This window comes from Rutidosis leptorrhynchoides, chromosome 7 (genome assembly GCF_046630445.1).
Source record: "Rutidosis leptorrhynchoides isolate AG116_Rl617_1_P2 chromosome 7, CSIRO_AGI_Rlap_v1, whole genome shotgun sequence".
NCBI lineage: Eukaryota > Viridiplantae > Streptophyta > Magnoliopsida > Asterales > Asteraceae > Rutidosis > Rutidosis leptorrhynchoides.
The window spans coordinates 304,138,705-304,163,198 of NC_092339.1; positions in this window are offsets into that span (position 1 = coordinate 304,138,705).

Below are 24,494 nucleotides of genomic sequence, written 5' to 3' on the forward strand. Positions count from 1 at the left end.
AAGTGGTTGAGCACTTGGTAACCATACTTAACATTTAATCAACGTCGCATATTCCCTTTATTATGAAATCTCACTACACCGTACCAAGTGTAGTCACCAAAACGAAGTACTGTGCAACCGTTGAATACTGGTCGCCCAGTCCGGTTGGAGTTGTCAGGCCCGATAGATCTATCAACAGGATTCGCGTTTACAATACCCATGTAAATAGTAGTTACCAAGCTACAGGAAAATATGCCAGTGGTACAACTCAACGTAGAATATATTTTTAAGTACTTGTGTCTATTTTGTAAACATTTATAAAAGCAGCGCATGTATTCTCAGCCCAAAAATATATATTGCAAAAGCAATTAAGAAGGGAGCAAATGAAACTCACTTTTGCCTTGAAGGTATTTAATTTGACTTGGTCTCCGATAGATATCACGAACCTAACCATATATATAATATATCAACATATTTTCTTTTTAAGTAATCGTTTTATATATATATATATATATATATATATATATATATATATATATATATATATATATATATATATATATATATATATATATATATATATATATATATATATATACTTTTAATACTTTTAATATTTTCTTAGTCCGTGGTTAGCAGTCCGATGTTAGTGGTCTACAGTTAGTTGCTTAAATAAAATAAATAAAGACCCCATCGTATTCGTATTGATCAGAATTAATCTCGACCCATGGTACCATGTTGTCAAATGACGTGTTGCGTACATAAAGTACCGTGTTGTCAAATGACGTGTTGCGTACAATCATGAGGTCTTATGATTAATCTTCTCGTATTGTTTACGGGTGGTCCTGAAATATATAAAATCAAATCATAAGTAATTATATATAAAATATCATATTAATTAGAAAAGATATGATTAATTTACTTTTTCTCCAAATATTTTCGTAGCTAAACTAGCTTCGGATACCCAATCTTGTTTTAGTCGTAGTTTCTTCATTACAACTCCGTTTTTGTTGGTTCAACTTGCCACTTCCTTGGATCGAGTCAAATTTTAAGAATATGAACTGAAAATACCTTAGTTTGTATTCGAAATCATAGGTTATAGGTCAAACTTTGGTGAAACTTATGAAAGTGATCATTTTCCATCATAAAAACAACATTTAATGATCATTTTTCTAAAAATACTTACACTTTGAGTTAAACCATGAAATTTTTATGTGTTAACATATTCATAAGAAATATCATTTTTCCAGAACATGAACTTCAAATTCAAAGTTCAAGATGGTTTTTAATTATCCAACCCAAAACAACCCCCGATTGCACTCCGACGACGTAGATTCAGTTTTTAAGATGTTCTTTGTAAAACCAAGTTATATCTTGTTAGGTTAGCATATCATTATGATATATTACAGGTCTTGAAGTGTTTTAAAAGTCAATTTAGAAGGATCTATTTAGTTTGCGAACAAGTTTGAAATCATTCAAACTATGTTCTTGTTGTTAAAATTTTATACCACAAAATAAGATAGCTATATGAATATGAATTGAATAAGATTATGAACAAGGTTACTACCTCAAGTTACTTGGACAAAGTTACTGCAAAAGATAAGAAATAATCTTGAAATCAAATAGTGGTGGAGTTAGATCAAAAGGTTGGAAGTAAACTTCTTCAAATGGGTGGTTATTTTGATATGTTCTTGAAAGAGTTTTTCTTATGGTGTTTAAGGCTTGTAATTGAAGCTAAATGATGGAGAAAATTCTTGGGGATTATCAAGTATGAAGTTAAGAGTATTTGGAGAGAGAAATGAGGGTGTAGGTATGAGAAAATGGAGTGAAGAAATGGTGTTCATTTATAAAAACGTTTTTAGTTTATAAAGAAAGAAAAGGATTCCTAATTTTGTTTTCTTACTAATAATTCATACTACTTGACAAATCCTAGTTACCTCATATCTAGAGCAGTAATAATGTTGATTAGGATGTTGATTTGAAGTGTATATACCAATAGTAAATACGTATAGAAGCTGGGTATGATACGGGTACATATACCCTAGATATACGTATAGAAATCTTGAGGAAACGGAACGAGAATTAAAATATAGCTATCTTTTGTGAATATACTTATATTGTTTTATGTATTTAAGTCCTTAAAAAGTGATTAAATACATTATATATACGATACATGTATAAGCATTATAGATTATAAGTATATATATCAAAGAATGTTACGTATAGTTATCGTTTTGAAAACTTAAGTTAGTAGTTTCAAAATATACTTATAACTCATTGTCATTAGTACACAATGAGATGTTAAACCATCCTTAGATCATGTTAAATATATATAAATACATATATATACACAAACGTATAATTATCGTATGTTATATAGTTCGTGATATCATCGGTCATATTGGACGGTCAAACGTTGTGTAAAACTCTTTTCAAAAACACAAGTCTCAACAATTTGGATTGCTTATCATGTTGGTATGGTTTAATTTATGTAAATATTAATCTCATAAGTATAATTTGGTCGGAAAATTCCGGGTAATTACAACGTGGCGGTAGCCTCTAGGTCCGGATTTGCCTGCGGCGGCGTCTGATGCGTCTCCTCATTGTGCTCTGCAAATCAGTAACTTGTTAGCACATAAAGTTAACCGTACGGTGTTTACGACAAAAAGGAGATGCTTACCGGTGATAGGAGGAGGTAGATCTGCAGACACCGGGTCCACGGGAACAAAATTGTCGTTCCGCATGTCCTCCCTCTGTTTGGGAGTTAGCTTCTTCTTCTTTTGCTTGGTTTGGGTGGCTTCGGCAGCCTTGCACTTGTTGCCCGAGGTGGCAGGTGCTTGCACCTCGTTCTCACCAGTCTTCTCCTGCTCAAGCGGCTCATTAACATTCTGCTTGAGGAATGAGATGGCCGCAATCTCCTCTGGTAAGCACTTTCTTTATCTTCATCTCTGCAAACATATGCGCAATGTTAGAACATGTATGTATACGCTAGTTGTTAAATATTCATATGCATTTATACTATTCCTACCTTTGCCATTCGGTGCGATTATGGCCGGACGCATGTTCTCCCATGGCCAGTGCGCGGATATGTTTCCTAACCGTAGCATCACATTCCCATAGGACCGGTGCACAAGTTGTGCGTTAGTGCACTCCGCTAATAGTTTTGTTTCCTCATCATCAAGGGTGGGGGTTTTGTTCACGTCCTTTGCCACGTTTTCGCACCAGATAAGCGTTTGCGGAAAATTGGGCCCAACAACAGTTTGGTCTATAAAAAAGAATGTTTCTTTCCATTGACATGCGTTCGATTTGGGGGTTTTGGTAAAGTTCTGACGAGCGAAGAAGGTGAACCACGACTTGTGATGATTCGCTAAGCGGTATAGGTGGCAGAACACCTTCACTAAGGGCACCTTGTTGAGTGCAATGCACCACATCTCAAACAGTACAATCTTCCCTATAGCGTAAGGGTGTAATTGCCCTAACCCTATGCCAAAATGATCTAAAACGCCTAAAAAGAAGTCGGAAGGAGGCACCCTAAAATTGCCATGCTTGAACGCATGCTCATATATGGCTACCTTCTTCTCCGGCGGTTTGTGAGGACGTTGATCAAACAAGGGTGGCATCGGGTTATACTGTGCTAGTGGTGGGTATTGTTTAACTAGGGAATCTATATGTTTCTGCTCTATAATTGATGCTATACTATCTACATACGTCTCGTTAGCCTTAGTCATTTTCTATAAGTAATAGGAGAACAACTAACCTTTTGACGTTGGCCGAAATTTGTGGGATGTGCTCGGACTTGATTTTGCAGCGTATCGGAGAAGAAAGTGGCAGAAAAATAGAAATGAGAACAAATGGCGTCTATTTATAGTGAGGATTGGGAGTCATGGGGTGAAACAGTTTCATCGTGGTTGTACACGTGTAAACAATCAACGCTCGACGATATTTGCACGCGCGTGGGTGTCAATTTGATGTGCCCAATGTTGCGCGCGTGGCTAACACGCGCCTGCCAACTGCCACTTTACATCTTGTCAGCCGAATGGGCTTCTGCGACAGTGACAGGCATTTAATGACATCGAGGCGCACGCGAAAAATTTAATGCTAGCCGTTTTCTTTTTTTTTCTCACGCTTAATAGTTTGATATCATATGTCTTGCGTCATATAATATCAAACTGGGGGACATAATGATACCGCAACCCGCATGCGCATTCTATACGTATGCGGGCGCTCGTTAGCATGCGTATGCGTGTACTTTGTATGCGGTTTGCGGCATGCGAGGATGTATCGAATGCCTTTGTTCCCGGTACAGCGGTTACTTGGTCATCAAGTCGCTATCTTTTCCATAATTGTCTCCGTGATTCGGGGGAGTTTGTTATGGAAAGGATTATGACTATCGTAGATGATTCTAGAATTAGGGTTTGCCTATATATACACAAACCCTAATTATCATTCCACACACGATCACATTACGTAATCATAGTTTACTACACGTTTTACGTTATCATCATCATCTCTCGTTTTTTCAAGGTTAACAGGTTAGTTCTTTATTAAACTAGCACCTACAACCTTATTTGGGGCCTTCTGATCAGCGACCGCTATCGGAGGTGGACTTAATCACTTGGCCACCCCGCCGATATCATCATATCAGCCAGGGTTATTCACGGTAGCCGGACCGGAGAGCCTTGTTTTAAGATCCTTAAACCCCCTTTACGTATTGAACATGCATATTAACCCTATGGTAAAAATATGCATGATCACAAGTCACATTTTAAAGCGTGGAAAAGTTATTAAAAGTCTACACAATTATGGTGGATTTGTGCGAAAGTTTTACCATTCTATTATCATTATTGCCTCAATAACAGAGTGCCACATAAATAATTTTAGTGTACAATTCGTATTAAGCGCACTACATGAACAAAATATAAGTTGGTAAGACGTAGTGCTACTATTAATCTAATAACCAAACACAAGATTTGTAGGGACATAAAGCTACCAATATATAAGAAGAGAAGTTGTGATGTGGTCACGGTTGGTGGCCTGCCTCCTTTAGGGGATGTCAGGAGTTCGACCCCCGTTGGCTACATATTAACCCATCCATGCTATGAAGTATACACCCATGACACATTTCCCACATCACGTTAGGGGTAAAGGGGAGGGGGGTTTTACCATCCATGCCCCATATGGGATTGGTGTGGGTTTCCTCCTGGGCACGCAGTTGGGCCGGGTATAGCAAATGCGGGAGATGATCGTGTGAGTAGTTAAGTCCCACTGGGTGATCCCCAACTAACCGCTATCAAGAAAAAGAAAATAATAAGTCATGATATTTGTAGCTTGGTAATGACCTCTCTTTAAGTCATGATATTTGTAACTTGTGATAATAAACTGATTAGTATGCAATTGAAAATATTGATTAATAACTCAATATTTCTTGATCAAATCATATCAACGAAATCAACCTGAGACTTTATTGCAAGAAGAATTGTTTGCAATTGGTTATGATTGGAGTATATGAGTATGTAACAAGTTCAACAAAAATTCTCTTTGCTAACAATGAATGTGTCACCCATCTTCCTTCGCTTATGCAGCCTTCTCTTTGGGTGACATGGCTCCAATTGCATTTCCCCATTGACTCAATAATGATCCAACTCCAGTACTCCACTGGTAGCTTCATGTACAAAGATTGTATGTCTGTGTTCCACCTGTTCACATATATAAGCAAGAACACAAAATGAAAAGCATTAACGCACTATAGGATAAATAGCGTACAAATGAGTTCATACACATTGCAATGTAGTAACAAACTGAAATTGACATAGATGACTTCATTTTGCTTAATTAAGCTATTTCTATCCAGAGACCACGAGTAACAAAATGGGTAGGTTGTAGCAGGTTATAGCGGACTTGGGTTCAGGTTGAAAATGTTCAAGTAGGCCTGGATGGAAAAACTTTGTCCAAATTAACTCGGCAATCGAATTAACAGAAACGAAAGAAACAAAAAGCAAAGTGTTAATGAAAAACCTGTTCAACTTGGGGTCAGACTCCATTATGGCAACAACCGATTCAAGCTTCTTAGCAATATCAGCTTTTTTCATTAAAGGTCTGCAAAGCATATCATCCTTCTTAGTTCCTTTCATATCTTTATCCTTTTTAGACGTAGATGCAATCTTTTCAGCCTCTAAGTCTCAATTCACCAATAGGTAAAATTTACTTTAGATCCATTAAACTGCTTTTCCCTCTTCCAAAAACGTATAAGAAGTGAGGTTGTTCTTCTTCACTTTGTAATTATTCGACTTCCCTTTTTTTCTTGTAAACTGTAACCCATATTGCATTCCCTTTCTTAGAGCTAAACAAACTCATTTTCATTAGAAAAAACTATTCTTCATCCAACAATCAATCGAAGACACCCATCCACAATAACAAATCATCATAATTTCAAATAAAGTCAAATTTTTTGTAACTTCAATAATAAATAACAAATAAAACTCACCCAAAACTTGTAGACTCAAAACCCATTTTGATACACAGGTTGTGAATCGCTGTCAAACTTTGAAAGGTTGGCATCAAATGTGTACACTGATATATACATATCATTATTAAAAAAGTTATTACCTTTATGTATGTAAATAATAAGTAAATCATGATTTTAATAGAAAAGAAATAATTTGAATAAGCAAAAGGATGTAATTTTACGTACCATCATCATTGGAAGCGCTAAAATCGTTAAGAAGTGTACAACATTGCCTTCTTTCTACCTTTTTAGGTTGATGAAATTGAAGGAGGCATAACTAATAAATTTTTGGCTAAGATGAGGAATCAAGAGTTAAGGACAAGAAGATCTGAAATCCGCCATGACTGCAAACACACAGAGGTTTACTAATTTCTTAACCCATGAAATCGGGATAAATTTAGGCTTCCTAAGTAATTGAATCACCTAACAAAAACCGATATATTAAAGTCCAATATATCTGATCAGATAAAAACACAGAACTTTACAAAGTTATATCCAAATCTCAGTCACAACACAAACTGAGAAACCTTCCAATTGATTCACGCCCTAATGGGTATTTAAAATGCTTACAGATACACATGTTTATCATTAGGGTTTAAGAGGCAGAACCAGACATAAAAGTACTACTATTTGCAAAATTAATCATACGGCAGTGTCACCTACAATTCTACATAACCTGTAACAATTCTACGACTGTAGTTTGAAAAAAAAAATATAATAAATATAAAAAATTATAACTATCAGATCAAATAACGAAATTTGCAATCATAATTAAAACTTCAATTATTCAAATCCACGATGTTGACGTAACCAGCAATATCAGTTCTAATATCATCAGGATTTACACAAAATAATTAAATAAGGAGTTAAAAATTATAAGAAAAACAAATTAAAAAATTATAAGCAACACAATTATTTACCGGATCAATCTTACCTTTGATACGTGACTGAAGGATTCGATGACGATAGCCTGAATAATATTAGACACTGAATTAAACTTGCAATTGGTTGAACAATTTCTATCTGGATCGTACGAAATCAATATCTTAGTGGATTTACACAAAATAATTAATTAAGGAGTTATAAATTATAAAAAAACAAACTAATGAATTATAAGCAAACCAAACGAATCAACAAACAGTATCGTATTGTTTCGATGACAGTTTGAGCCTGCAAACAAAATAAAAAAATTTAATTATGTATCACCCTTTTGTTTGGCGCAAACGAATTAACATCGATTCACAAAACACTGAAACAAAGCAACAGAATTTCAATCAATCATGTAGAAAGAAATTACAATAGGTAAAATCAGGGATTTACCAATCACAATTCACAAACCTAATATACATGGCGACGAACAGCAAGAAGGCAATGAAGGGGAATGAATCGCACCATTAAAACGGGAGGTTTATAAACAACTGATATATGATATAAAAAAAAAATCTGATCAATCGAGTGTGTACAATTAGTATCACAAAGAGGTGAATGACTTACTTTTTATTTGTAATTAGTTTCAGCAGCCCTAGAATTTCCTGCATCAGTTGATCATTTAAAAAAAACACACACGATTACGTAAAGTCTATGGTGAAGCTATGACAATAATTATTCTTGAATTAGTCATTGCAAATGTTTAATGAACAAAAAAAGAATTAAAAATACCTGTAAATCGGCTGTGAGTAATGACCTGCAGAAAACGAAAGCGAGATGTAAGATATGCGAATGAAGAAGAAGAAGGTTGATTAATCGTTTCAAAATCAATCTTTGAGATTGGTTAAACATTTATAATCCATCTTCAATCACCTATTTAGAACATTATCAATCCAAAAATTTTATGACAATTCTAAGTACGCAAAATCAAAACGCAAATTAGCAAATACTAACCTGGTAAATCGATTGTTGCTGCCACAAACCCTAATATAACGATTGCAAAGAAGGTGACCGCAATCCATAAAGAGGTGATTGCAAAGAGTCCATCGTAAATGCGTAGGAGATGATTTTAGAGAGGGGAACTGATTTAGGGATTTAGTCCGTAGTTTGGTGGGTAAGGATCCGAATAGAAAAAATTAAGGTGCGCGTGTTTTGAAGGGTATAAAGGAAATAATTTTAATTAAGAATGATTTATTAGCTAATATTTTAAGTGAATGATTAGGGATCGTTGGATTAAAGGGTATTATGCTGTAATTATTTAATCTAACGATAATTAAGGAGGTTTTGAAAATAATTATTAGCTAATCGAGACTCTCTTTTTATGTTAGTTTAGCATCTTAACGAGTCAACTTTAAAAGTGCATCTTTAGCATCTTAACGAGTCAACTTTAAAAATTATATTCGTTAAGATCTAGAGGCCTTTTTTTTCCGTCTCGTTCAGGGCCCCTAAATTCTCGGGACCGGCCTCGGCCCAGTGAGGGACCCAAAGTAAATTAGTTGGCACACGAGAAAGTAAATTAGTTGGCACACGAGAAAGATGACCAAGAGAGTCAGGCCCAAATTATCATCATCTAATTGGATTAGAAGCAATGCCCTATCACACATATTACTTGACCCACGATAAATATGGTTAAGAGAGTCAGCCCAAATTATCACCAAATTGGATTTGAGACAATGCCCTATGATTTTATAATGTATCTGTCCTATCTCATCCTCCGATGTGGGATGACAATAAATTCCAAGTTTCCAACTAACAGGGTCGGACTTTGGGCGGGGTTAAAGATGCAACCGCACCTGAGCAACAAAATCCAAAGGGCATCATAGTATTAGTCCAGTTTCATATATACTAGGTTCATTAAGCCCAACAGTTTGGCCCATATAAATAATAAATTGTTTTACAAAAACTAAAAAAGAGCCCACTATCATTGGAGTAAAATTAAATACGGAGTACAATTGATTTGTCGTATCATTGGGGATCCAAACGTCCTCTACTTCTCTGTCTCCTCTACAATTCGACGATTCCCAAATCCCAAATCAAGATAATCAATTTCGTTTTATCTATTCTATACAATACCATAAATAATCTTAATGACTCCACCATGATTTTATATATCTGATTCAGTTTTTCCCCAATTTATCGTGGACGTCACTTGAGATTATGGAGTTTACAAAGAAGATGGATATTTTTCCAAATGTTTTACTTGCATACAAGATTTTGCTAACCGTCCCGGTCACTCTAGCATCTGCAGAACGGAGTTTTACAAAATTGAAATTGTTGAAGAATTATTTACGAAGTACAATGAGTCAAGAACGGTTAAATGGGTTAGCAATTATAAGTATTGAAAATAGATTTTTATCAAATGTAGATTATGATAAATTGATTGAAGTTTTTGCATCAAAAAATGCACGTACACATCATTTTAGGTGATTTGTAGTTCCGAACATGTGTATTTGAATTGTATTTGTTAAATAAAAATCGGCGTGGGGATGAGCCGCCTAGCTTGACTAGGTTACAAACCCCTAAATATTTGTGTTGTGCTATTGATATATTTTGAGGGGGAAGGGGGCATATTTTTGAGATGTTCGCACTGGGCATCCAAATTATCAATACAGGCCTAATAGATTAAGGCCCGTAACAAAGTACCCCTTTATCATCGTGAAGGAAAGGATTAAAATTCTATATCTAAGTCAAGTATATAGGAAGAAGAATCCTTATAATATATAAATTCTACCTCTATATATAGAGAGAGCCAAATTATCAACTCTGCAAACATCATATTCGGTAATCACTATTCCATCTCAAATTATATTTTATCAATTAGTTATGTTTTAGCTTATATATATGATTTGATTTGATTTGATCAATCATTAAACATACGGTAGGTTATACGGTCTGATTATCAACGTCCAGGAATAATTAACAAAATTTACTTGTATACCATGAAATTTGATATGTTATTATTCGTTGATAAACATGAACAACATTTTAAGTTTAATATTTTGAACCCTGCTTATGTTTATGAGTGGACTGATATATTTGTTGGTTGATTAATTTTTTGGTTCTATGTTTTTTTTTTATGTTAGTTTAGCATCTTAACGAGTCAACTTTAAAGTCGGACAGGGAATTTACAAGTTATATTATTCGTTAAGATCTAGGAGCCTTTTTTTCTGTCTCGTTCAGGGCTTCTAAATTCCCGGGACCGGCCCTGATCAAATATAAATTAAATCTAAACAAAATAACAAATTAATAATTGTTGTAACCATATATAAGAATTTGTTAACTCAATAATATGCATGGTGAGATGGTTTGAAACACATAATATTTGTAGCCCGGTTTCATCTGAAGCATTCAATGATCTATGTATTATCATCAGATATTTATCTCACAAACACTTAAGAAACAAACATCATGAAATACCATAAAGTTCACTTATTAAATTACATAAAGTAAATACATATACTTAAGAAACAAACATCATGAAATACCATAAAGTTCACTTATTAAATTACAGTATAGATATAACTTTGCATATAAACCGAGGTACTTCATTAGTCAATGAAAAAGAACCGAGAGCAAATATGAATTTTGTCACTCTAAATGAAGATATCGGAGAGCATGAATTAACAAACTAAATACTATTTATAGAAACAAAATTAAAATTCACATGATACCCTACTTTATAATTGATTTTTTTAGTGAATGTTGAGGCGTATGGAAGAGTAGAGATTTTTTTTATACGGGTAGTGTAAAAGTAACTTATAAAATTTGGAATGCCAAAACCTATTTAAAAAGCATGAGATGATACCTATTCCATGAATAAAAAAGAATCATTATCATTATTTACTTTTACATCAGATTTAATAGAAAGATAATATCAATATTAATGACAAAGCTTAAGAGCTGATTTGAGATTATTTTTCCATTGTTATTGTTAATTTTTTTTATCAAAGTACCTTTTATCAACATAGCAATTCAAAAGTGTTTCCTTCTAATGGTACATTCATGGTGAAACTACGAATTTGTAAACTTCAATTAATAATGGTAGAAAATAGAAGATTAACCACAACAATGAGTTTCAAACAAAAAGTAAAGATTGACAGACTATTTATTAATACATGAGGTAAATTATACTTATATATAGATATAGATTTTGTACTTTTTACTACAATTTAATATATGGGCTAAATCATTAGAGTACCATGTAGGGAGTAAATCATCGATTTATCACATTAATTACTACCATGAGACTCATATTTTTATCATAGATTTTTATCTTTTACTACAATTTAATACGTGGGATAAATCATACTTGATGATTTAGGACTCCAAATTTATATATATATATATATATATATATATATATATATATATATATATATATATATATATATATATATATATATATATATATATATATATATACTAGGTTTTGAGCCCGTGCGTTGCACGACTACTCAAAATTCGCTTTAAATAAGTCACTTATTTTAATTTTATGACGATTGATTTACATTTTCATGCAATTTGTGATTGCGTTTAAGGGGACATGTCGACCCAATAGCTTAAGTGTGGTTAATTTGAGCCCGTACTCTATATTCAATAAGTCATAGTTGTTAAAAAAAGACGTATTTCTAGTATGTTAGTATGTTTCGTTGGCAAAACGGGACTATAAAATACATATATGTTTCATATTGCGTGTAATTGCAATAACACAAAATTGCTCGAGTTCTATCAGATTTAAGAAATCAGTTGAATCTAATTTACTAATATGAGTAATACATTACTATTCCCTCAAAATTAGTATTAAAAATTGTTTGGTAGTTTTTCTTATGATTTTTCTCAGGATGTGTGTATGAACAAATGTGTGTCTGTAGTTTTTCTGATAATCGTAGTAGTATATAGGAATATGGATGAAATAAAAATTAAATTGTGTAAAATTGGGTTTAGTGAATTTTTTAAATTAAATGGGTACATATGATAGTTTTAGTAATTAAATTGATTATATGTGATATTATGTTATTTACTTGGGTAAATATGTGATTTTAAAGGTTGATAATGGTATATATGAATAATTGTGACATGTGAAAATTACACTTGGCTTAATATGCAATATTTAAGGAGCTAATGACATGTAAGCTAATCAAATCTCTCTTTTATATATATATATATATATATATATATATATATATATATATATATATATATATATATATATATATATATATATATATTGAACAGCGATTGGGATCACCCGAGGGGACTAAATCATCCGTTGCGATCATCTCCCGTTTCGACTATGCCGATACAACGATAGTAACCCCGCCCCCATCGCTGCCCGGGAGGAAACATTGAAACTGATCCAAGGGCACGGCCAAGTAAAACCCCCATCCCCTTTACCCCCCAAACGATATGGGAAAGGTGTCATGAGTAGATACTTCATGGCAAGGATGAAACTATGTTTATAATATGTAGCCAACGGGGGTCGAACTCCTGACCTCCCCTAAAGGAGGCAGACCACCAACCACTGGACCACATCACAACTTATATATATATATATATATGTGTGTGTGTATATATATATATATATATATATATATATATACACACACACACACATATATAGGGGTAGGATCGAGTAACCAATTGGAGGGAAACGGGGGAAGCAAAAAAAAAAATTTCATTTTTTTCGATTTTTTTTTCAGGCATCAAAGCACACGAAAATTTGAACATTTAAAAAAGACATTTATCACAATAAAAAACATTTTATCACAAAGTGTCTTTTTTAAATGTTCATATTTGCATCCAATCTATAATGTTCGTGAACAAAGTTTTTTCAAAAAATGAAAAGAAAAAAATTTGTTTCCCCCCGTTTTCCCTCCAATTGGTTACTTCCCCATTGTAAGGCACCGATGTAAATCCTAGTATTGAAATTTAAATACAAACCAAACTCAAATAATACTGCAAAAAACTTGTACCGATAACTAGTTTACTTCCAACGAAGTCATGGTACCAATCTGTCAACCAATTTATCCTTTAGATAACTTTTTTTCTCTGAATTGAGAACCTCGTCCAACGGTACCAATTTCAACCGGAGGGTTTGATTTTCGATCAATTTCACTTCTCACTACGATTCCGACTGGGGATCTTTTCCTTTCATCTTCAATTCTCAACTAATTTCAGTTTAAAACCCTATAATCCACTTCATCATTTCCTTCGATAATTCTGCTCGGATGGGTGATTCAATTTTTATCAGCAGACTGGAAAGGGTATCGCACAATATGCTCAAAGACGCCTTCGGTAAGTTTGGTCCGATTAAGGAAATCTAGTCATGCTTCTTTGGAGATTCAAGAGCTGAACAACCCGAGTGTCTTCGGAAAACCCATCTATGTTGGGCGTCCTTGTCAACATGATGGTGGATTGTCCAGCCGTGGGGTCTGTCACGGTCATTTGTAACTGTGATGCCCCGTACAAAACCATCGTGTACGAATCATCAACAACAGGATCATTACAAGGTTAAGTACTATATGCGTTTTCAAAAAGAGTTTGCATTCATAATTAAAAGTGATGTCAAACCAACATCGAAAGTTTTACATTCCAAAAGTATGCTTCACTGAGTAGAAGCAATAATTAAGTGTACGTGACCCCAAATGGTCGTTACAAGTCATAATTCAAAAGTACTAATGTTTGAATGCAAAGTAAAGTAGTTCATGCGTGGACAACTCTAAGCAGCGGGTGTCTACAGCACAACAAGTAAGACAGCGGAAGCAACCTCAAGCACCTGAGAAATACATGCTTAAAAACGTCAACACAAAGGTTGGTGAGCTATAGTCTAAGTATAACAGTAAGTAAGGTAGGCCACGAGATTTCAGTGCTACAAAGAGCGTTTCAAAACAGTATGATAAAGTATATGTTAACCGTGGGCACTTGGTAACTAACTTAACGTTTATACCCCCTGAAAGTACACTTGGCAAGTGCGTATGTCTACGAAGTATTAAACACTCATTAAATGCTAGCGCGACTAGCCCGAGTGGGGATGTCAAACCCTATGGATCCATATCTAAGATTCGCGTTCACGATTCAAAAACCAATGATTAAACGTTACCGAGCTAAAGGGAATGTTTCTGCCGTTATATAACCCACACATATATAAAGTTTAAGTACTCGTGCCTAGTATTTAAAACATAAAATCCGCATGTATTCTCAGTTCCCAAAATAAGTTAAAGTAAAAAGGGAATGCTATAACTCACAATGATATGTAGCGGTAAAGTCGGTTCGGAAAAGGTATGCAAGTAATCGGTCCGAAGGTCCTCAACCTAAGGCAAATAATACTAAGTCAGTAAATCGTCTTAATAGGTTTAAAAGTATGTATTTAAGGTCTTAAGGGTCATCATCATTCATCATTAAACAAAAGGCGTAAAGTAGGTTTCGTTTATGAAAGTAGTTTAAAACAAAGTCTGACTTCAGTCAGTCACCACGGCCTCTACCCTTACTGAATTAAGGTGAGACCAGTGGCCATGGCTCCGTCTATGAGTCCCTTAAGTGTGGTAAAATTTAAAGAAGCAAACTCGTCTTCGTTTAACCGTGGTGAAGGTTTAAGTGCGAGTAGGTCTGAAATTTCTGCACAACGTTAAAAGACATAGTGACGCTCGGAGGGCCATAAATCCTAAACCGTAACTCGGATTAAGACGAGTCCTATATGAAAAGTTATCTACTCGAAAATTTATATCTAAAAATCAAGGTTAGAACAGCCCAGGTCTACTGTTATGTTACGGAAACATCAGATCAGTAGCTTTTGGACAGAACAGTGAGTTTAAAAGGGTTCCGGTGGTCTTGGTGCTTGATGTTCATCATGGTTCCCATCCTTGATGCATATAGCTTCAAGTGTACAAATCATTGATGTATCTACATCATCTTAACCAAGTCTTGACCATCATAACCCATGTGCAAGTCTAAGACATGAAGCACAACTCACTTAAGAGTTGTATGAAGTTTGATGAACCAAAGTTGCATCAAGGTCTTAGATCTAACACATACATGGACTTTAAACTTGAAAGTTAACTAACTAATCAAGATCATAAGTAGTAGAACATAGTTCTTAGTTTGATCTTGAAGATCCAAGACTCAAAAGTCTAGATCCAAAGTTATATTTAAAGAAACCTTATTTGTGTGTTCTTGAACTTTCAAAGTTAACTTAATTTGTTCAAGAGATATGAGATCAAGACTAACTTGTAGTACTTGACCATATAAACTAATTACATGAAATTAAAGTGCAAGTAAATGAAGTAAATAAGCTAGGTAAACAAGTAATTAGTTCATTGTTGTTCATACTTTAAAGATTCAAACCAAAGTTTGATCTTTAGAAAGTAAACTTTAAAGTTTACTTCATGAACTTCAAGTATGTCTTTCAACCATGAACTTTATAATCTTTTGAAACAAGGTAGAACATAACTAGATAGATTATGTTCTTGTTGTTCTTGTTATAACAAGATAAAAATGAAGAATCAAACTAGTAAGTTTATTCTTGTAATATGAAGGTAAGTAAGTAATAACAAGTAAATAACTAAACAACAACAAAGACAAGTAATTAATCAAGCAACTAACAAAAGATGATGATGATTTAGAGGTGTATAAATTCAGTTTTTACAAGGAAAAGAAGAGAGAAAAAGATGTTCAAATTACTTACAAGAAAGAGAGAAAAGAGAGAAAATGGTTGAGAGAATTAAGTGTGTGTTTTGAATGAGAGGAATACAAGTGAACTAGTGAAAGAAGTAAGCAAAGTTTGAAACAAAAACCACCCCTTGGGCACCCATAGGCCACGGCCTGCAGCTGAATAAAGAGGGGGGGGGGGGGATGGAGTGTTCAATGGTTACTCATGTGTTAAAGCTTCTAAAGTTGGTTAAAAGGATGGTTTACATGGAGATTAAGTGCAACTAGATTCCTTATGAGATAACTAACTAGTTCAACCTCTAAGTATTACTTACACTTGCAAGAGTGGGCTAAAGGGTCCATTAATAATGTAGGGTGGGCTTGGAAGTCCAATAACATGAGTCCATTACACTAACAAAGCCCAAGTTCGAATAAATCACAAGTTAAACCAATTAAAGCCCAAGTAACTAACTAATAGCCTTAGTTAATTAAAATGATTAATAAATTTAATCATGAATGTAAATAATATCTAAAAATATTATTCGTGAAAGTTCCGGGTGTCACAAAGACGTTTCGGGCACTTAAAAGTCAAGTTCGGGCAATCATGGCAACATGTAAATGTAATAACGTACATTCGTTTAAACACGCGTATTAATAATAATAATTATTAATAAAATAACGTTGGAAATTCCAGGGTCGTTACATTAACGCTTGCTCAAATCGTTATATTGTTGAACGTTTGGATCGGTGTGTACTCATTGTTGATTCAGCTACTCTGGTGGAGGCAAAGGTTAAAGATTTCCTTTTCAATTGCAAGACACGTATTTCGTTTTTCAGAAATATGGGTGTAACACCGGCCATTTTTTATAGATATCACAGCGGAAGACAACATTTATCAAAAGTATCCAGATTAACATTTACAAAAGGACACAGTTCAAAGTTAATCCATAATAAAATCTATCATTACACAAATCAGTGTTACATGACAACAGTACTGACTCTGGTCACAAACAGTTTTAAAACGAAGTAAGAAAACATCAGAGTTGGGTCTTGTCAAACATGTCTTCCAAACCGTCCGTAACACCCATCCAACTAGCAGTACGTAAACCTGCAAGGGTGGAAATGTGGGGCCTAAGTGATGGAATCTATCTAATAGATATCCCATAAGTACCACACATGCGAACAACATCACTAAGGGTGTGTTTGATTGCTGCTGAATGATGACATTCAGAGCTGAATGCTGAATCGGTCAGCATTCAGCGTGTTTGATTCACTAAACACGGCACCTCTGAATGGAACCACAATCTCTGCATCGGTCAGCGATTCCACCCCCTTCTGAACGACATGATCTCTCGTTCAGCACCATAACTCCACATCTACCCTTGTTAGCATCTGGTATCTATTATCAATTTCTTTTTTCCTTATCTTTATTCTAAACAATTCATTCGAGAATCCACCCATCTTCATACCTGAACTTAGGGCTTTTTTCTTTTATCATTTAAATTATTACTTTAGAAAATTGATCTCGTAATCGGCAAACACAAGCAATAGTAGTAATCACTTCTTAAAAGAAAGCTAACTTACGTGTGCCACGACCCGAGTTGTTTTTAATTTTCTTCCATTTTTGTTACTGACATATGGTTTCAGTTCATAATGACGAGATCTTGAGTTGAGTTACAAAGATAGGAGATGAATGATGTACCAATAGTACGATATGTGACGACCCGGAAATTTTCGACCAAATTTAAACTTAATCTTTGAATGTTTCCGACACAATAAGCAAAGTCTGTAATGTTGAGTCTCGAAAGTTTTGAACTATTTCATATATTCAGTTACCCTTTTGACTATTCCCGACGATTCATGAACATTTGTGTGTGTGTATATATATATATATATATATATATATATATATATATATATATATATGTATATTGGTATAAAAATAAGTAAATATATTAAATTGAAATAATAAAAATACAATTTAATTATTAGAGTTAATTATGAAAAACAGCATAAAAAAATAATTAAATTGCTATTAAAACGAATATCTATACATATACGATTCGGTACAAAATTAATGTTGTATGTATATCATAATATATAAAATGTAAAAAAATATATTAAATGACATATGTAATATTAATAAATTAAATAAAACTTCAAGTTTAGATATAGTGATATATTTATATCAATATTATTATTACCCTCATTATTATTAATAATATTAATTGTAATATTATTAATTGTATTATTAATATTATTATAATATGTATTATATGGATATGAAAAAGGAAACATGAAACTTGTTATTACTTGTATTATCAAGTATTATCATTAAAAATTATTAATTTTATTATTAATATTATGATCATAGCTATATTTATAATTATTATTATAATTATTATCATTTATTAGTATTAGCGATATTGTTATTATTAATATCAATTTTATTACTATTATTAGTATTATTGTAAATGTAAATTATTATTATTAGGAAATAATACATTTTATGAACATTAATAATAATATTATTATCATCTTATTATTATTAGTATCATTATTATTTATTATTATTATTAATACAATTATTATTATTACTAATATATTTATTAATTATATAAACTATATATGAAAATCAAGAAATTCGTACGGTTTGTTACATGTAAACATCAAACTATACTGAATCTTTGTTTCTGTCTCTTAAATGAATTCCAAATCGAGTCAAATCATATAATCACGCCAAATTCAGTTGAGAGTCATTGTCTTCCTTTATTTTTTTTATTTATTTATTTAATTTTTTTTCTCTGCTGAATGATTTTGTTGTCGACAATTTTGCAATACATAAAATCGTTCCAGCTGTAAATAGATATCATACAACTTCACATAATCACTTTCAAATCACTGAACCCTTTAGCAACTCTTAATTTTTCAAATTAAACAGAATATATTGAAGAATACCCATGTCGTTTCCCCTGTTCTTGTACCATTATTCCAAAGTCTCAAATTCCAATTACATTTCAAATTGTGTTAATGAGGTCTTGTTAGTATCCTTTTTCTCAAACTTTCTGCAAAATATCACATTCCAATTCATCTTAACAAGCTTTAATTTTCGAGTCAAACATTTATTCCTAAAAGTTAACTGATTTGTTCTTGAGGAAATTGGATTTTCCTTTTGAGGTTTTAAATAAAATTGATACTTTATAAAGTTTCTAAACATTATTTAAAACCTCTTTCATGTTATAATTATAATCTGAAACGTACTAAAAATTCAAATGTAATTCTGTGTTCATCGTGGTTTTCAGGAGCTGTATAACAGCTTTTATTTTTTTTGTTAATTCAAAATAATACAAATGATTATCTGTATTTTAGATTTTAAAAACCTAAATAGATTTAGTAACTTCTCGATTATTTAATTTTGATCTCTGATGGATTTTAAAATGGGTTCTGACTTATCAAGGGAAAAGAAGAAGATGAGATAACTAATAAGGGTTATAATTAAATAAAATGGGTTTATATTAGAAAATTATAACTGGTTCGATGGTTTAGATGGTGTGCGGGTTAGCAAGTGGTCTTAGGATCGATCCCTGCTTGGCGCATTTTTTTAAACATGGGATTCTAAGGTAGTTTTACATATTAAAAATCATTATTATTGTTATTATGATTATTATTGTTATTATTATTATTCATATTATTATTATAAGTAGTATTATAATTACTAGTAGTATTATGTAACACATATTAATATTATTATGACTAAGTAAGTAAATTACTCCTAATATTACTAATATTAATTTTATTATTACAAAGTATTAACATTTAGTATTATTATTATTATTGTTATTATTAGTATTATAATTGTTATTATTATTATAATGATAATCATTATTCGTATATTTTTATAGGTATTATTAATATAAGTTATTATAGTTTTCATGAATATTAGTATAGTAACATTCTATAGGTATTAGTATTATCATTATGTATTATTATTATTATTATTATTATTATTATTATTATTATTATTATTATTATTATTATTATTATTATTATTATTATTATTATTATTATTATCAATATTATGAGTATCATTATTACATTATTAAAAATTATTATCCTAACTATTATTAGTAATGAAATTTGCTATAAATATTATTATTGTTAGTATGGTAATTATTGATATTATCATTATATTCAGATACAATTTTCATTACTATTATTAATATTATTCTACCAAATAAACTTTATGTATATAAAAACATTTATAAGTAACAATACATATAAGTATGTACTGATGATAGTAATGACTTTTACATAAATATACATATACAACAAATTAATATCTATTTTATATATAATACTAATCAGATATATATATATATATATATATATATATATATATATATATATATATATATATATATATATATATATGTATATATATATATATATGTATATATATATATATATGTATATATATATATATATATATATGTATATATATATATGTATATATATATATATGTATATATATATATATGTATATATATATATGTATATATATATGTATATATATATATATATATATATTAATGTAACTATATAGATAATAAGAAATTTGAATATATACAAATTGAACACATATATATGTATATACAAAAGATAAATAAGATATAAATATGAAAATTGTCCAATTACAAATATATGTTTTAATATATATATATATATATATATATATATATATATATATATATATATATATATATATATATATATATATATATATATATATATATATATATAATGGTATAGGTTCGTGAATCCGAGGTCAACCCTGCATTGTTCAATATCGTCATATGTATTTTTACTATAAAATACAGTAAGGTGAGTTTCATTTGCCTTTTTACCCTTTATATTTTTGGGCTGAGAATACATGCACAATTTTTATAAATGTTTTACGAAATAGACACAAGTAATCGAAACTACATTATATGGTTGAATGATCGAAGCCGAATATGCCCCTTTTGCTTGGTAACCTAAGAATTAGTAAACCGATCTACTAATTGACACGAATCCTAAAGATAGATCTATTGGGCCTAACGAACCCCATCCGTTGTAACGGATGCTTTAGTACTTCGAATTCATTTTTTATCATGTCCGAAGGATTTCCCGGAATGATAGGGGATATTCTTATATGCATCTTGTTAATGTCAGTTACCAGGTGTTCAATCTATATGAATGATTTTTGTCTCTATGCATGGGACGTATATTTATGAGAACTGGAAATGAAATTCTTGTGGTCTATTAAAATTATGAAAATGATCGTTTATGATAAACTAATGAACTCACCAACCTTTTGGTTGACACTTTAAAGCATGTTTATTCTCAGGTATGAAAGAAATCTTCCGCTGTGCATTAGCTCATTTTAAGGATATTACTTGAAGTCATTCATGGCATATTTCGAAAGATGTTGCATTCGAGTCGTTGAGTTCATCAAGATTATTATTAAGTCAATTATAGTTGAATATATTATGAAATGGTATGCATGCCGTCAACATTTGATGTAAATGAAAGTTTGTCTTTTAAAAATGAATGCAATGTTTGTAAAATGTATCATATAGTGGTCAAGTACCTCGCGATGTAACCAAATGTTATTGTATTCGTTCTTATGGATTCGGACGGGTCTTTTCAGTTGGTATCAGAGCGGTGGTCTTAGAGAACCAGGTCTGCATTAGTGTGTCTAACTGATAGTCATTAGGATGCATTAGTGAGTCTGGACTTCGACCGTGTCTGCATGTCAAAAAGTTTTACTTATCATTTTGTGTCGAAAATTACCTACTTATCGTTCTTAGGGAATCACTTGCTTATCACTCTTAGTCTAGACACATCTTACTGCATTGACTGCATGAGTAGTGTATAGACAAAATTCATATCTTAGTGTATCTGCTAATTCATATCTTAGCGTATCTGTTACTGTAAACTTTGCCTAGTATATTCCGTAAATTCCCCGTAATCTACGAAATCTTTTGTTCTATATATATGGATATTCCATGTAATTAGAATACCATTCGATAGCCGAAAATCATTTCATATCGAAAAATCCTTTAATCAATCGTACGAAATGGAAATCGCCACTAGTTCCAGTCCCTCGGATTCCGATATGGAGTTTCACTCGAGCTCCGAAAGCAGCGTCACCAGAATGAATCAACCAAATCAGCCATCCCCAATTCATCTGATGGATTCGTAGTCGACTTACTTAATGGAGACGCGAAGAAGGCGATCCCTTCCATCCACCATATTGTCCTCTTGGCAAAGAACCTGAAGCACTTACCCGCGAACCTATCCGAAACACCATTTTCAGCCTCATTTTTAGGGTTGCTCGTCACGATTATATTCTATCTAAAATTCTAAACCTTATTCATCCGCTCGTTCCGATCGACAATCATCCAGGAATAATATAAGAAGTCGACGAACTCCGCGCTCGAGTAATCAATTTGGAAAACGTGGTGCAAAACCTACCAGCTTCAGTAACAGCACCAGTATCATCAACAATCCATGCCTCAACATCCCATTCAGTACCTCGAGTACAATCATCGTTCTACGTATCATTCTACATAAATTATCTTCGTTCTTCATGGCGATTATGTAATCTCTAATGTTTTAGAGATTATGTATTCTAGTTATAACGGTAAATCAAATGAGATTAATATTATATTAACTCATTGAATCTATGATTACATCTGAAGAAAATATATATGTAAGTATATTTTCATAAAGATTGTAATTAAAAATTCTTTCGTACAAATTGTTAATGGTGAAAATATTTTAACGGGTAGGTAATACCCGAGGAATATTTAGATTTCACATTAATAAGTTACATTGTACATTCTTCAAATCTGATTCAACAGTCATTTAGTATCCTACTTATATCCACAGATATATGTATCCGTTCACCGCAGAATAACCCTTTTTATTCAAATTCATATTTGGATTTTGATTTATCAGAATCTAACAAGTGGCATAATGAGGAAAACATTGGACAAAATAAAATTTTTTAGAAACAAACAAATTAACTATGAGAAATTTTGTTAAGAATCCACGCTAACTGTTCCTAGCTAACTGTTCCTAGCTAACTGTTAATTTCGTATTACCTTTTATTTATCGCAATTTATTTATCGTAATTTATTTATCGCATTTTATTTATCGCAATTTTAATTCTCGCAAATTTATTTATCATCATTTAATTTCTGTTATTTATTTTACGCACTTTAAATATCGGGACACGTATACAAGATTTTGACATATCATATCGACGCATCTATATATATTATTTGGAATAACCATATACACTCTATATACAGTAATGCTAGAGTTATCTATACAGGGTTGAGGTTGATTCTACAATAATATATATAGTTTGAGTTGTGATCGAGTCTGAGACATGTACACGCGTCACGATACGTATTAAGTAATTCGAATATTATATATTAAACTGTATATGAATTATTGGACTGTCAATTGTGGACTATCGACTATGGACTAAAAACATTGGACAATTAAAATGAATTAAAATATTGATTATAACTTATGAAACTAAACAATTCTTCAAGTTGCCACTTGATTTCATCTTAAACCTCATTTGTATCTTGATAATTACAATATGCGTTCAAACCTTTCATGATTCTTGAAAACACCTCAATCGAGAGGATGAACCATCCGCAATTCATCTACGAAAGAAAGGATTGATGCATATAGTTATGCACCTGAAAACTCTCAGAAACTGAGTAAACGTTTAACACATAGCTGTGTTAATTCCTTTAGTGTTATTATTACCCAAAATAACTTTGCAACCCCTTTCCAAATTAGCCAATTTTGTCACAGCTCCAACAAGTTAACTTCGACTTTTCACTTGGATTAGTTTATTATAACTCTGATATATAAGTTGCCTTTCATCATCGATACCGAAGAACCATTTATATCTCACCACATTAGCAGTAAATTTACCAACAACTTCGCTGATCTTTGATTTCCGAAAGATCATTATATTTATCGAAACCCTATCTGCATCTGATAACGAGAATTGCCGTACCCAATACCGAGAATCAGCAATCAGTATTTTGAAATCTCGCAGCATTTCTACATCAACAGTTATATGTATACGTATAATATTTATCCCCTAGAAGTACGATCTTCAATTCTGAAAAGCACCCAGCCTACGAATCAATACATTGAACTTTGAAAAAGCTCAATAAAGTAGCAGAAACTGTAGACAATCGTAAATGACCTTAATAGTCGAAAGTTTGATAATAAAGAATAGTATGTTGGAAAAGCTCAGAAAAGTTGGAACTGGAAAACGGATTGAGCTAACCAAGAAGGAGACCAAGAACAAATACAAGGACCATACCCTATATTCAAAGAATCCAGGTAATTCTGGATCCGTTGA